The sequence below is a fragment of the Cupressus sempervirens genome, chromosome 8, assembly GCF_028749045.1.
Source record: "Cupressus sempervirens isolate cs-2001-9-10 chromosome 8, ASM2874904v1, whole genome shotgun sequence".
Classification (NCBI taxonomy): Eukaryota; Viridiplantae; Streptophyta; class Pinopsida; order Cupressales; family Cupressaceae; genus Cupressus; species Cupressus sempervirens.
In genome coordinates this window covers 690,156,955-690,169,763 of record NC_143125.1, presented here as the reverse complement: position 1 = coordinate 690,169,763, position 12,809 = coordinate 690,156,955, and the positions used below count along the sequence as shown (strand labels likewise).

The window sequence follows — 12,809 nt, the reverse complement described above, 5'->3', positions numbered from 1 at the left end:
GTCTAATATCCTCATTCTCGCCCTCAAAAGTATTGTACCATGTTCAACACTGACTGAACCAAAATGACAAATTGATAACTTTTCAAAAAAAATTATCATTGTTTTCCTTTAAAAACAGATTAATATAACTCCACCTCTTTTATAGTTCCATTGATGAATGTAACTAAAGTAAAATCCTATAAGAATTAAGAACTGCCATATTTTCTGAAGTTATGGTACACAAGTAATTAACTATTTTTTTCAAGAAGCAAGTCATCCATACCTTCAAATTTATTGTTTGAAATATCAACCTTTGTGTAGTTGTATTCTTTGAAAATTTTCATTTCAACAGCAGTCAATCTTTTGTTTAATCAGAAGTGGCCTCATCAGGGAAAGAACCAGAAAGAAAACCCTGAATCATAGCCCAAGTACAATAGAGATAGAGAAAAGAGCACAGACCCAAATACCCAGTTTAGAATATAAGTTATAACCCACTGGAAAATATAAGATATACAAAGGAAAAAAAAAGCAGCATATACATGCCACATCATCTCCGCATAGGCCAGAAGATATATACAGTATACTAAATTCCCATGTAACACAAGAAACCAATGTTGTTTTTGCTCAAAAAAACACTTTTGAAAGTATGATGAAGTGCTGGACAATACTTAGGCCTTCTGATTATTTGTTTTAGTGCTGATGTTGTGTGTTTAATGGAGCAATGCCCAATACAGCTTCTATTCAAAACACCATTTTTTCATATAAATGAATTGTTGTACTTCCAAGCACTTTCTTTTGTGAATTTTAAGCAAACCAACACTTGCTAGTGTGGCCTTGCCAAAGGCTCTACATACACCAACAATTGCAAGTGTGGTTTTCCCGAGACCTCTAGGTACGCCAACACTTGCTTGTGTCGTTTCGCCAAAACGCCTAATTTCACCAACAATTGCAATTATGGATATTCCAAAAGCTCTATGCACACCAACAATTGCGAGTATAGTTTTGCCAAAACCTTTATTCACATCCACAATTGCCGGTGTGATTTTGCCTAAGGCCTCCAAAATTGTAGATAGCTACAAATTATAATGTCATTGTCCACTTCAACGACTGCAAAACTCTATTTTGTTGTTCTTTAACTTCGACTACCACCAACTTGACCACAGTACCAAATATAAAGCTTTCACTGTCAACATATGAAAAAATCATATCATAATATTGCATTAATATTATAAAATTTCAGCTTATATATAACAAAGTATCAGAAATAATAATCTATTCATGTTTAGCAAGGAACAAATTGATGAGCACAATCAGAAAACTACACAGATTGTTAGAACTTTATAAATTATGCATAAAGCAATAAATTTAAAATGCATTATACAACTCAGCCTCTTTTTAGTTTCATTGATGTAAATAAAGTGAAATCCTAAAAAATTAAGAACTGCCACAGCTGCAAATGGAAAAAGTTAAGGTAAAAAATAATTCACTGTTTTTTCCAAGAAGAAAGTCATGCACATACCTCCAACTTTATTGTTTTAAGTATCGACCCTTGTGTAGTTGTAATCTTTGTAAATTTTCATTTCAACAACAGCCAATGTTGCTTTTGCTCAACAAAAATCACTTTTTATGGTATGAAGTGCTGAATAATACTTAGCCCTTTTGATTATTTGTTTGAATTTTAAACTTTAAGCAAACCACCACTTGCTAGTGTGGTTTTGTCAAAGGCTCTACTTACACCAACAGTTGCAAGTGTGGTTTTACCAAAACCTCTAGGTCCAACAACACTTGCCAGTGTGGTTTTGCCAAAACCTCTAGGTACACCAATACTTGCTAGTGTGGTTTTGCCAAAACCTCTAGTTACTGGAACAATTGCAAGTGTGGATTTTCCAAAACCTCTACACGCACCAGTAGTTGCGAGGGTAGTTTTGCCAAAACCTCTATTCACACCAACAATTGCCAGTGTGGTTTTGCCTAAGCCTCCAACATTGTAGATAGCCACAACTTATAATGTCGGTGTCCACTTCAACCACTTAATAACTCCATTGTGTTGTTCTTTAACTTTGACTACGAACAAATTGACCCCAGTCATCAAATATGTGGCTTTCACTGTCAACAAACAAAACAGAATCATATCATTATGTTGCAATGATATTATGAAACTTTGAATTATATTTAACAAAATATCAGAAATAATAATTTATTCATGTATAGCAAGGTACAAATCAATGAGCATAATCAGAAAAAAACACAGATTGCTAGAACTTTATAAATCATGTAGGAATCTTTAAGAAAAATAACAAGAAATCAAGCTCCATTTATCTTTAAAAAATTGAGGGCTGCAACTCAAAAGCTACTACTCAGAACTATATTGATAACACTGATGAGTCAATGACTAATCACATTAAATAAAAGGCAAATCAATACTACAATGAAGAATATCTTGTCAGCTTGACGTCTAGCAATTTAGATTCCAAAATGAAAATATCTTGTCATTTGATATGACTGAAAAATGTAATAATAGAGCTAGGGCACCAATTTAAAAGAAATGGTGAATTATAAAAGCTAGCTTTCAAAATCTCTTTAGCAAAAAGAATTTTCTAATTAAAGTAAATACAAAGAACAACACTGAGTACTCTAGTCCATATTGATTCAATACCTTGAGATTGCATTAATTGCAAACAAAGCAGACAATACGCCAAAAAAATATATATATCTAATGGCAAAATATTTTCAAAATCAAATTTGAACATACACACAGGTTTAAGTAAGAATGGGACCAATAAAGACAAGTTACAGACATAACTTGGTAAGAATCCAAAATCAAAGACCAATTGAAAAGCAAATGTAGACTCTCCGGACCAGGAAAAAGAAAGAACAAATTTTAGGTGGTGAAGTAGTAGACAAGGAGGCAACGGGAGAAAACAAAGAAAAATGAAGAATGACTGCATCTTGAACCCAGAGATAATTTTTAACTTATATCTCTATGACTTTGCACTACTTATTACACTTTTCCTTAATGAATCAGTAATGCAATGAATTAACAATTTGGTAAACAAAATTCTCACTTTGAGTTTGATGAGGACGATAAACATGTGTTCCTTCTATGCTGGGCTCCATTTGTCAATAAAAATAAAAATTCCAAACTTGTAAAGGTAAGATTTCCAACATTCAAAACTTGAGGTACATTAGATAATTTATGGTTTGCAAAATATAAAAATATATTCTATAAAATTCAGTGTTTTTCTAAAAAGCTAATGAACCAATAAAGACAAGCCATAGATAGACATAACTAGGTAAGAAGCCAAAATCAAAGACAAATAGAAAAACAAATGTGCTCTCCAACAGAGGAAAAACCAGGTGCTGAAATAGAAAACAAGCGGGCAATGAGAGAAAATGAAAAAGACATGAAGAGTGACTGCATCTTGACCAAAAGAAGAATATTAACTTTTATCTCTATGATTTTGCACTACTTCCACTTTTGCTTAATTGATGAGTAGTGCAATGAGTAAAACTGGCACTCTTAAATTTCGTAAATAAAAATCCTTACTTAGACAATGGATATGTGTTACTTCAATACTGGACTCCATTCCTCAATAAAAACTCTAATTCCAAACTTGTATAGGTGAGATTTCCAATGCCCAAAACTCAAGCTAGATGAGATGAATTGTTGCTTAAGATACTAAAAATATATTATGCAAAATTCAGTGTTTTTTTAAAAAGATAAAGAAAAACAAATAAAACTGAACTATTTCAAAACATGAACGAGATAACATCAAAACAATAAGGCACATTAATGTAGCAAAGGATCTCTTGTAGCGAAGGAGTTATACACATGCAATATTCAAAAAGGAATGGATAGAACTTGTTCCATACTGTATACATTTTTTGGCCACCACAATTCCATTGAGATCAAGGATTGTGGAAAAGGCAGCATGATAAGACTGCTGTCATTTACCCTTTATAATCATCACCTCCATCGAAAATGAGACTTTGGTTGATAACAAGAACGAAAAGGAAACAAACCAACCCTCAATGGCAACAAAATTAGGAGATATGGCTTGGAAGCTAGGGCCTGTTTGGCAACGGGAATACAAGCGGAATAAGCATTATGTAAATTCTCAAAATTTTGAATTCTTCATTTGGATGCACCAAATTGGAATTGGAATACAAAATTAAATAGGAATACATATTCCAATTTTGGCCCAAAAATGAGGTTTTGCAATTCCACCCAAATAGGTGGAATTGGAATACATATTCCTATTCGAGTTTTATTTATTTTAGAAAACATAAATTTTTGGGTCCACGAATTCATCATCAAATTCTGGCTGAACCAAATAGAGAATAGGAATATGTACCCCTATTTTCTACTCCATATAAGTATTCCAGAATAGCTATTCCTATTCCGGCAGCCAAACGGGCCCCAATAGATTGTTTTGGAGGGTTTAAAAACAATATCGAAAGCTACCATAAGTTCAAGATTGATTTGACGATCGGTATTGAAAACAAAGTATGGAAGCATTGCAGAAATTTATGAGAATTCAGAAAGCATAAGTAACTACCAAAACAATATAATGAAAAAAAGAACGGGATTTCTGAAGCAAAGTGAGATAATTTCACCCAATAATATTTGCAGATTTCAGTGAATCTAAATACCTAGTTTTTTATATTGGGGAACAGATTAAGACATGTTAAGAACTGAGATTTAAAGACTCTACGAGGCTTTAAAACACCAAGAAATTATTAAAATGGACTGGTCGTTCATAATGTGATCTACACGCAAACTAATTTAAACCAAACCTGACTAATGTTCAAAAATAAAAAAACAAAAATCTGTGAGGGCTTTTAGACTTATCAATTAAGATTACAGATTTTCAGTTCAATATCACAATATTTTAAGATTTTATAATATTCAAAACATTTGCAAAAGCTTTGTTTCTCAAAACTTGCTTACCCATCTTTCCAATTCCGTCCATTCTAGGCAGGTTAAGAAATCATCTTTCCATCGCACTTTGTGAAAAATATTTGCGGCATCTGCAGAATCAAGCATACAAAACTTGCTATAAATGGGAAAACTGCTAAATAATATTATCTCGATTCGAAGAGAAATGCAGAAAGGCCAAAAAGGGAGATCGTATTGTTTACCAGATAATTTCACCATTATCAAAAGCTATGGCAAAAACAACATAAAATTCAGGCAGAAGATTGTTCGCAAAGAAGGTCGGCTGTCATGTGAATTTACGTATTAAAACCTAACCCTAGACGCCTGAAAAAGCTATGATACAAGCGACATATATGCCACTCATATAATTTCTTAGAAACCCTAACACACTATAAAGAAGTTTTTTTTCTTTTTTTATGGAGGGTTCAGGATTGACAAACAGTTAGGTCAGCACGGTCTTCACCTCATCCCTTATGATGTCGGAGCATTGCCCTTAGCAAGACATGATTCCAGTGAACCAAGGACCCATTGACAAAAGTATATTTCGTATTCCTATTTATTAGTTTAGCAATTTAAAATTAAATAAAGTTGCTTATCAATGGTCATTTGTCCATAATCAACATACTAACATCAAAAACTAATCATCACCATAACAAAAATTGAAACTTTTACCTCTTGGAGTCATAGTCCAATGACCTATCTAAACTAAATGAAGTCTTGGCATAAGACTAACTAAAATCATAAATGTTATATATAGTCTAAAAAGCCTTAATATGGGGTCACATAGGGTCATAAACAATATTAACAGAAAAAATTAAAGGGAGTTTTACCCCTACCATATATTCTTGAATTTGCAAACATCTTGGTGGACATTGGACTAGTATTTAGTGAGGGACTTAAACAATTCCTTGTAATTTTATTTTCTTTCTCATCGGTTCTTAAGAATTATTTCTATAACCGATACAAGGAGGTGATGAAACTATGCATTACCTTCAAATTGAACTAGGAGGTACTCCCAAGTTTTCTTTCAAGTTCAATGGCCCTACCTTTAACCTTGTCCAACTCATTAGCAGTAGTTTTGCATTTAGAACATGTCTCATCATGTTGGGTTTTATAAGCCCCTTTAATCATGATATTATTTATCTTCTCTTCTTCTGGCATTACATCACGCATGAGATCAATTGACCATGTTTTTTTACTCGTTGAAATATGAGTGGAACTATCTTCCATCTCAAAGCTTTCCTTCTCCTTCTCCTTCTCCCCCCTTTGTTGGTTTACTCATGTTTTTTTTCCCATTTATTATTCTTTAATTCTCTCTTTTCAATAGAAAAAGTGGCCAATCTATGTAATTGTTGAGGGTTACCTTCATTTTTACCATTTTCTTCCCCCGCTTCAACCTTTTATTCACTTACAATACCCTAGATAGTCAATTTGACATTTTTAGTATAGAGGGTCTATTTTGTTCCCATTTTACTTGTTATTAATGGGATGTTAGGTTTTGCTTTTAAGGTCCCTAGACTCATTTTCAGTCACTATCGGTGCGAGGGTTTCATGAGTCCTTAGTTGAGATGTAATTTTAGTAGTACCCAAATACTATATGTACTTTTTCTTACTAGGATCATGGGTATCCATAATTTTGGCCACAGAAGCAACAAAAAAATTGGGGCTTCTTGCATAAAGATTTTCTTGTGGGGCCACAAGGCAAGGTGAAAATGGTAGCGACTATAAATAAGGCCTTGATGGAGCGAGATGGGTTTTTTTCCCTTACTTTTAGCATTCTCAACCACTTCTTTCACATAACTTTCCAATGAATTTGGTGGGGGGGGGGGGGATGAAAGGATATGTGGAAGAAGAAAAAAATACACTCCAAAATTGTCCTCTACAGTGAAATATTTCATTATTGATGCAAAGGTCACAAGGAATCACAAATCAAATAAATGCAACTTGATAACTTTCAAGGAAATGTTGCTCATTTTGTAAACTTGTAACCATATCAACAAACTAGGGTAGAATTTTGGACTTACAAATGTTAATAACTTTCAGACATGGCATAATGAAGCCAATCACTTTCGTGGGATTGAATAAAAATGAAATACAAACATTTTATCCAATTTAGAGCCAAATCCCATGGTTAAAACATAAGTTATGGTAGTTCCCCAAAATTGCTAACCTAAGTCATATTTAGACTTGCAAGTATCAAAACGGCCATAACTTCTATAAATCTCAAAGAAATTAGACCAAATCAAAACCAAATGAGCGATAACTCATTAAAATTTCCAAAAAATATAAGTTTTATATATATTTATAATTTCATATGAGTCCATAGCAATTGAAACATCAGATGATTTACCAAAAAAAAATTAGAAAACTAAAAAATAATACTTTAAAAATATGTTTTCTTCCATTTCAATCCTTCTTCAAACTCCTCCATCTTACAACTTTGTATTTTGAAAGCCAAATTTATACAATTTGGCATCATATTCAACCATCCAACCAACCTACGACCACCCACAAACAACTTTTAATAAACTTTTAAAAAGTCATCATGACAATTTTGACAACTTTTGAACAATGTTTTACAATTTTCACTCAAAATGCCCAAAACCTTTGACATGCCCAAAGTTTCAAGGCAAAACACAACTACAATTTTTTTTTTAGAAGTGCAACCTAGGATATGTTTGAACATTGAACCATACAAGATGTATATAGTTTAATTACACATAACGACATACGTCTTGTTGCAACAAGGTTATCAAATAGTTTGGTTTTAGGAATACAACTACTATGGTCTTCAAGTAATAGTTATGTTCGTCAACACATTCATACTTCAATCGTTAATTTGAAATGTTCCTTTAAGTTAGATGGTTGGCCTAAAGGATATAGTTTTATTGAAAATATAGAAATCTTGTTAGTGACAATGTAAGGCGATTTGTTTAATCAAACCCTATTATCCAAATCCAAGGGAAGGTCTTGTTCCACATGATCTCCCGATGCTTACAAATTTGTTAAGTTATAACTTAAGGGCTAGATGATATTGTGAGATATCATTGTTAGATTCCACAACCTAACTTGTAAGAAAGTGTTGTGTTTATAAATGTGGAATACTCAATCGCCATTAGTCATAGGTTCACAACTTTATAATGAATATGAGTAGAAGATAGATATGCATATTCGTTCTAATACATAATGTGTGGTGAAACATACTTCCAACATTTATAAGATACCCCCAGTTCATTATTCTCCCAATTTCCAATTTCCATACTTCAAAATAGATGCTTTATTGAACTCTTAGTTTTCTAGGTATGTAAATCATATGTTAATGGTATGCATAGCATTGCATACCATATAGAATTTGGCAATCTAAAACCATGTGTGACTATTGCCCTACTGATGTTTACTTATTGACACACTTTTCATTATATCATTTAATTAAATTTCCACCATGTTACTAACCTACTAACCATGTTACAAAAATTATTTACTAATTATAGCATACCACTAATCATTTATCTTATAATCTTCACTTCTACTAACAAAATCTATTTCACACTAATTGTCCTATTTCACCCATTTACCAACTTGTCCTTTTAACTCACTTGACTATTTATAACAACTAAATGTACTAAATGTCAATACTAATTGCCATCCAATCTTATTCTACCAGCTAAATCACTTTCCATCCTCTACACTTATTCATCATGCACCACCTATCATCTAACTTACTAAACAATTATTATCTACTTCTATTAATATTTACCATCAACTAATTTCAAGTCGTTGAATTACAGAAATTATTTATTAACTAAATAATACTATCTAACTTATTACAACTATTTACTTTCAACTACTTACTAATATTCTAACATGAATTATCAACTAATCTTCACTAACAATCTACACCCTAATTTATTAAGTTACCACACCTACCTCTAACCTAGTCGATCCCCTCACTAACAACATGTTGTTTTATTCCAGCATATCACCTATTCATAACTACATACTAATCCCATCTCACTTCCTTACCAAATTGCTTCCTAACCTTAGGTCACATGTGGCATTTACTTTACTATTTTAAACTACTCCTAATCCCTAAACCTTCTTCCTTACTTTTGCTTGCCAAGCGCTCCCACCTAAGTCGTGTGCCTTATTTCTTTCCAAGCACTTTTCCCCTAGTGTTATCTCCTCACCATTCATGGGCCCCCTTCCTTTCTTCCAACAAGGTTCCTACAACCGATTTTCCAACCTAGGGTGGTAACTTCATGGCATGAGCTATGATGTGGAAGTGGCGAGTGTGTGTAGGAATGAGGACAAGTCCCATCATCATCCCTTGGCCCTTGTGTCAAGTACGATGGGGTATGGGGAGTGGGACAAGCTATCCTCCCACAAAAAATACCAAAAACAAAATAAAGTCAAACTTTTTTTTTCTAGATTGATGAAAATGTAGTGATTTTTTTTTCAATTTTTTTGTTGTTTTCAACTAAAAACCATGCAGATCATGAAGATCAAACGTTGAAATTTTCAAAAAAATCCATGATGTTTTTGATGTTTTGAAAATTGGTCAACTATACATTTTTTTAGGAGGATAGTCGCATCCATGGGGAGTGATCATCAATCAAAGGGACCACTTCCCTAATGACCCCTCCCCCTTATTGTTGTGTGTGTGTGTGTGTATTTATATATTTGCTTCTAAAGAGATCTCGTTCCTAATGATTATATGGGTTGATCCCTTTGTATGTGATAATATTAATGGTAAAAGCAATATATATATATATATATATATATATATATATATATATATATATATATATATATATATATATATATATATATATAGAGAGAGAGAGAGAGAGAGAGAGACACACACACACACACACACACCTTTTTTGGGTTTTTACATGTGACATAACTGTGCAAGGTTTTTAATGAGTTGGTCTTCTTCCTTGGACTATAGGTTATTATTCTAACATGTTACGTTATATTTTTGTTTTTGTTTTCTATGATGCATAAGATTCCATGGAGTATCCACTTCATTATTATATTGATCTATATTAAAAGTTGTCTGTGAGTTATTTTTCTCCACTCTCATACATCCAGAGAGTTAAATTTGCACTTACGGACTTGTTTTCTTATGGAGTTTATGCTATATTATCTGTTTGATTTATCTTCTCTATTCAACTATGATGTTAAGAATCTTGGTTTGGTAGTAGTTTGATTTTAATTCTAATATTACAATGTATATGTCTAGGTTAATTAACCTATTTAAAAACACTTGAATAATAAATTTAACACATGAAATGCATTTGAAACAAGATCAAATATGAAATTAATAGATTAATCCTTCCCATCAATTATGGAACTTTAAATAAAATTTCTCATTAGACTATTGCATAATGAAGTTTCTTTATATGAACAATCTTTTTGAAATGCATTTTCTTGCATTAAAATGAGCATAATACAACATATACATGTTCATTCCTTGAGTATCAAAAGCAATAGACTATCCTTTGAGATGAATCTCCTTTACATTCCAACTATGACAATCATGAAACATCAACTTTTCATTCCAATACATCTAATGCGTATTGTTGAACTACATTGCTTATACATATGGACATCTTCCAAATTTCTTTATTACTTCCATGAAATAATACTTCATAATAATGTAATAAGGTGGAGATTTCATCTTTACAATGCAATACACAAATGACATGGATGGAGATTTCATCTTTACAAATGCAATACATAAATGACATATCCCTTCCTTTCTATTATGCAATCATTAATTGCAACAACATGAATAAGATGGAGAGAGATTCTCCAATACAAGTACAATGCACAGTGACAAGTTTTCTCCTTCAAGCAACATCTACAAGATGACCATTCCAAGATTTTTTTCGATTGCTCCCTTGAGCACAAAATCTACAAATACGTTACAAAGAAAACAACAAGGACCATGGAGACTCTCCTCCCAACCATAGGCCTCCAAAGAGACCACCCCCAAGCTAGGGGAAACAAGGCTCAAATGGGATACCACACATAATCTTGCAAATACATAGACACTACAATGCAACACTTGAACAATCCCAACCCAGGGTATTTGCATAATGGTTCACAAATGAAACCCTGAACATAAGGTGAAGGTGGACTTTTCAAAGAGGGGACTTTCCATATCAAACAATATATGCAATAAACAATTTCCATGTCCTTTCGGGGCTTTCACAATTATCCTCCTCTTCACAATAAATTCCCAAACACACTACCATCAACCATAGCTTTCTTGGAGTCCATACTCCATAAACTTCCTCTCTCCACCATACTTCCCTTGTCACTCCCAAAGCAAGATATGAATGATTATGGCATACAATGAAGCCCATGCTCCAAGGTTCTCAACTACATTATCAAGCCCAGCTATTCCCTTCACCCAAGACTTCTCTTGCATTCCCAAAGTGCGAGTCAAGTCTTCACACCCATAAAACACTCATAGTAAAACAACGAAACAAGAAGCAACAAAGCAATACAACCAATTTCCATACACTTCAAAACACAACCCAATGCAATTTAACACAATCAAATCTACTTGCAATGACATTCGCATTTCCTATATGTTCATGAATGCAACACAAATATACATCTCCAAAATGAAATAACAAAGCTCCATGGGCAAGAAACACCAACCTTGGTCCTTTGCAATAAATCTCCAAAACCCTAAGAGTCTCTAAAGTTAAAGAGTGGGTAGACAAATCACTAGTTTCCCCCAAGCCCTCTAAAAAGACCTCTAACTTCTTACTAGCTAGAAATGACCTTAACAAGAAGCCTCCCTTTTCTTGCATCCTTTCCCCTTTCTAAAATTGTAGCCTTTACCAAGTAGGAGGTGGTGCGAGAAAACATGTGAACACTCAAATTTCGAAATTCAATGAAAGTGACTTCTTTGGATGGTCTCCAAAGTCATCTAGGCCTACTAAAGGTTATATTTAGACCCCCAACACATACTACTATCATGTGAGAACTTATTTTTTACCATAATAACCACTTAGGACCACTTTTAGGTCCCCTAAAGTCACTAGGAAGTTAGAATTCGAATTTATAGTGGATGGGGACTACTCCTAACACTTTTCCATGTGAGACCAATTCGAATTTCCAATGGATGGGGACTACTCCTAACACTTTTCCATGTGAGACTAACTTGGGTACTACATTGGGTTAGGTTGTGGTGCAAGAGTACCTGGGCTAACTCCTAGTCCTAGTTCCTCATTTTGGTTTTTGGCTCATACTGACCTTGGCCAAGTCAGTTGGGTGTGTTTGGACCTTAGAAAGTTATGTGTGTTTTCTCCTAAATGGATTTTACTAGGCTCAATTCATTCTAGATGTTTTGCTTACCTTGCATTTTGGTTGTTAGGAAGCAAGACTAGGGTTATGGGTCTTACACCCTAGAAATCTGAGGAAGGTATTGTCTTGAGCTTATTTTATCCTCTATGATGTTTTTACATCTTTTTGCACAAGTTGGAGGTCATACATTGTCATTTGTTGCAAAGTTGAGAAAGATGTTAAAAAGATGTAAATTGTTGAAAAGTTGTCAAATAGGTCAAAATGGTCCAAAACATATGAGTTGATGCTCTAAAGGCTAAATCATGCATACACATCATAAAGAGACCATAGTAGGCCTATTTGGAAGTTTCCAAGGGTTAGATGCAAAAGTTGCAAAAAGTTGTTAGCAATTTTGACACTACAACATTTGGTGTCAAATTGCAACGACAATTTGCGATGATGGTGTAATTTGTGGTCATTTTCATGTATTTTTTTTATAATTGTCCCCAATGCCATCACAATACCAACATTGGCATCATAATTGTGACACCCTCCCAAGCATAAACAAAGAAAAGAAAACACAACA

General features: G+C 33.4%; 1 long non-coding RNA gene across 1 annotated transcript; it reads right to left on the bottom strand.

Annotated features, from left to right (window-relative positions):
• Positions 1–269: 269 nt before the first annotated feature.
• Positions 270–5,448, bottom strand: LOC149544329 (uncharacterized). Its single transcript, XR_016355771.1, has 4 exons — positions 5,122–5,448; positions 4,931–5,010; positions 1,499–2,085; positions 270–1,162 (listed from the first exon to the last, which is right to left on the bottom strand). It is a non-coding gene; the product is annotated as an uncharacterized LOC149544329 (long non-coding RNA).
• Between the last annotated feature and the right edge of the window lie 7,361 nt (positions 5,449–12,809).